Below are 4,577 nucleotides of genomic sequence, written 5' to 3'. Positions count from 1 at the left end.
CATAATCTTATCTAAGTACTTCATGTTGGAACCGTCATCTCAGGTAGGAAAATAAGAAAACTAGATAACTCGACAATTTGTCAAAATAAGTAACTTTCCTTAAATTCCTGGACACCTGTTCCAAGTCCACTGACTTGTATCTTCCATCTTCTCATTTTCTGATATACTTCCTTATAAATAGATCCTTCAGTTTTTTATGTATTTTATTTGATTATGTAATCACTCTCATAAATATAGTCTGGATATCTTATAATTCGCTCTATCATTTATAATCTTATGACAGGCCTGATTTAATGTTTGCTGCTAGATTATAGAAAACGATCTACAGTATACTTTATCTCCCCTGTCGTATTGCCTGATTTTTTATCTCTTTCTACGATCCTTTTCATCTCAATAACAACACTTTTCAGGACTATCTTATTCAAATGCTGATAACGAAATCCTCCACTGGCTTCATCTTGACCTTCATCGTTTGATTTTTTTTTTTTCCCCTGAAGGTTAGTTATCAGATATTGAAATGGACCTGACAAATCACACACCACTGGCTAGACGAAACTTACTGTAACTAAAAATGTCGAGATCATAACGTAACGATAACTTTCTGAACGTCTTTGAGTAAGTTAGTGTGACAGACGCATGTCAAACTACTTTCTCTTACAATGATTTGGTCTTATTTACAATTCCTTAGGTATGAAACCACCATCATTCCAATATCTTCTTATTTCTCTACTATATCAGTAAAGTTTACGAAACACTATGTATGCAAATGAATTGACAAAGCTCTAGGCCTTTATGAGCATTTGCTGGCCATCCTTGCACACACATATTCGGTGTACCCGTGGTTCAAACACATTTTTTTTGTGATTGATCGCTTCCATATAAATTTTTGATTAGGAATGAAACCACTGATTTTTTTTTTTTTACAATGAATGTAGGATATTCGCTTTCATTAGAAATGAAAATCATTTTATTTCATAAGGACGGAGGTAAGTTTCTTAATAAGAGCTCAGGAGGCGACCGAACAATATCACTTCGAGTAATCACAAAAGGGAAGAAGGCCTCTGTTGCTGTTAACGCCAATTTCCATTGCCAGCATTACATAAATGGAGCTCGACATACAACCTGAAACCACCGGTATTAAGTGTCAGATCTGACCAAGTTAATTTGTATATACAATAGCGTCTGCTCGTTCTGATTACCAATAAAGGACACTGGGCGAGTCATCCATAACCAATTATTCCACCAAATCTTGCATCAAAGCTCGAGGTGTTTATTGCGTCGTTTTTAATGGATATTTTCCATAACAATGAGCAGAGTTGCCAGGTTTTATAAGTGAGAAAAGGCCAACTTCTGATCTACTGGGGCTTTAAAAGGCCAACCTATTAGTAAAAAATGTTCAAAATTATAGCATTTAAGGCCAACCTTTGTTATGATATTGCTAAAGGCTAATACATTAAAAAAAAAAGGCCAAATTTGAAGTTTTTAGCCTGAAAAAGGCCAACCTGGCAATCTGACAATGAGCTTTTATTTAACATTTGACCCCATATTTCTCTCTTCTGCATCAGATGGCCTAATCCTAAACCTGAATTGTGTACACGTGAAGTAGCATCCAAATGTCAACGGGAACACTCTCCCGTCACTCAGACAGAGGAACTGAAATGAAAATGAGCTATTTCACACAATGGATGCATCGAATGGATCCATGAACTTTCATTCTTCACTTTTTCATTAGTGCGTCACTCTGTTCTCAATGCATTTCTTTTCTTTTTCCACCTTCAACAGAAAAGCGTTTCCCCTCTTTTCCCCTTTGTTCTCCGTCTGTTTGTTTGTCTCTATATCACAGGCTAATAGCGCTCAAGTAGAATTAACCTAAAAAAGGGCATACTTTTATTCCCAACCTTTTTCATCAACTAAAATATCTAATGATCGAACATAAGTAACAACTTCAGAATAATCATTCTTCTACGTCGACCAACTTTAAATATCAACTTGAATAATATACTTACGTGAAATTGATGACCATAAAAGTGAGCGTTTTAAGGAACAACATTTTTTAATATGACACGAATTTAAGTCAGAAGACATTCTTTGCACTGTCATTCGTCCGTAAATGGTTGAGAACTTAGATGTGATTTAAAAAAAAAAAAAAAAATAAATAAATAAATAAACACATCCTATTTCTTATAACGTGAGGTTTTAAACTACTAAAGTATGCATTTCAGCGTCGGACAAACACTTTAATGCAAATATCTCCTAAACGCATTTTTTAATCAGTATGATATTTCAGCGCACTACCTATAACACCCTGACCTAATTTATGGACGAACTACCATACTGTTATTTGTATTATGTTAGAAGTTTACTGAAGGATGTTAGAGGCAGTCTACTTAAATATCAAACCGATTCAATGATTCTTTTAGGAGATACTTGCGTTAAACAGCGTTTGTCCGCCACTGAAATGCATAGGAGACGAGCGAGGCATCTGTCCGCCACTGAAATGCATAGGAGACGAGCGAGGCATCTGTCCGCCACTGAAATGCATAGGAGACGAGCGAGGCATCTGTCCGCCACTGAAATGCATAGGAGACGAGCGAGGCATCTGTCCGCCACTGAAATGCATAGGAGACGAGCGAGGCATCTGTCCGCCACTGAAATGCATAGGAGACGAGCGAGGCATCTGTCCGCCACTGAAATGCATAGGAGACGAGCGAGGCATCTGTCCGCCACTGAAATGCATAGGAGACGAGCGAGGCATCTGTCCGCCACTGAAATGCATAGGAGACGAGCGAGGCATCTGTCCGCCACTGAAATGCATAGGAGACGAGCGAGGCATCTGTCCGCCACTGAAATGCATAGGAGACGAGCGAGGCATCTGTCCGCCACTGAAATGCATAGGAGACGAGCGAGGCATCAGTCCGCCACTGAAATGCATAGGAGACGAGCGAGGCATCTGTCCGCCACTGAAATGCATAGGAGACGAGCGAGGCATCTGTCCGCCAATGAAATGCATAGGAGATGAGCGATGCATCAAAGTACCTATGAATAAAAAATGCATTCTGAGCAATTCTTTATTGATGCATTAGAACTATTAAACTAAATGAGGCACAGCTGACTGGCAAGACTCGTTCTATGCTTTTCTCAAAGGTTGAAATATAGGTAACATGATGTAAAAAGGAACTTGAATACGCATATAGAATTGGAAGTGTTTTCTTATTTACTATTCGCAAAAATGAGCAATGCTAAGAAGTAGCAGGGATGAAAAGATTTATCCCGTTAAATTACCCAATGTTCTTTCATTGCTATTCATTCGGAACTCATACTGCAGCTATATATATATATATATATATATATATATATATATATATATATATATATATATATATATATATATATAAAATATATATATAATATATATACATATATATATATACATTATATATATACATATATACATACATATATATATATACATATACATTATATATATATATATTATATATATATACATATACATATATATATATATATATATATATATATATATATATTATATATATATATATATATATATATATATATATATATGCACACACATATACATACATACATACATACATACATATATGTATATAAATATAAATATATATATATATATATATATACACATATATTAGAGGGGGTTGAATTTCAATGTATCAATTAACATTATTTGTTACTTACGAAACTTAACAGTTGCAAAGCACATGCAGACATGCACGAGAACGGCAACTGGAAAACAATCATAGCCAAATAGCACTGACGGGAAAAAAAAAACTACTAGCCAGCAACAAGAACGGAAAGACAGGAAAAAAAAGCCCATTTTGCTGTCAGAAACACACGCTTGTCAGGCCATAAAACTATTCATTATTTCACCACGCATTCCAGCACAATTATTAATGTCAGCCATTATAATTTTCTGTAACCTTTCGGTCTGCACCGTTCCGCTCGAAGCAACACTCGAAATGAAATTGCAGAAATGTCATATCAATAACATAAATAAAAAAAAAAAATCTAGGGAGACTATCACTCGGAGGTCCTATCGGAAAGAGAGAGAGAGAGAGAGAGAGAGAGAGAGAGAGAGAGAGAGAGAGAGAGAGAGAGAGAGAGAGGTGGGGGGTAGCAATAGTTTATCATGGTAGTGGCTGAAGGGAAGGTAGGTGGATGTCCTAACAACTGAAGGGGAGTTGGGAGAGGGGAGGCTGAAGGGGCGGAAGGGAACGCTATCAGTTGGGAAGAACCGACAGGTTAGAGGTCATATATTTTGGTAGCTTTCGGGTTATGTGCCGGAAGGCATATCAAGGGGGGGGGGGGGGTTGGCGATCCCCTAGTCAAAGTTTCCCTATCGGCCAGTTGTCAAAGATATTAACGATCGGGCATTTAGGCTAAATGGCTGCGTCTCTCTATCTCCAATGCGACGAATGAAATAAACGATCCTTAACGGTCGCCGCCGTTAAATTTTAAAACCCTGCACGGCTCAGAGGCAGAGATGTCGAACGGCATCGCAATAACACAGCATGATTCAAGATTCTGCAAACTTT

This window comes from Palaemon carinicauda, chromosome 44, assembly GCF_036898095.1.
Source record: "Palaemon carinicauda isolate YSFRI2023 chromosome 44, ASM3689809v2, whole genome shotgun sequence".
Lineage (NCBI taxonomy): Eukaryota > Metazoa > Arthropoda > Malacostraca > Decapoda > Palaemonidae > Palaemon > Palaemon carinicauda.
Note: the sequence above shows the minus strand (reverse complement) of the source record.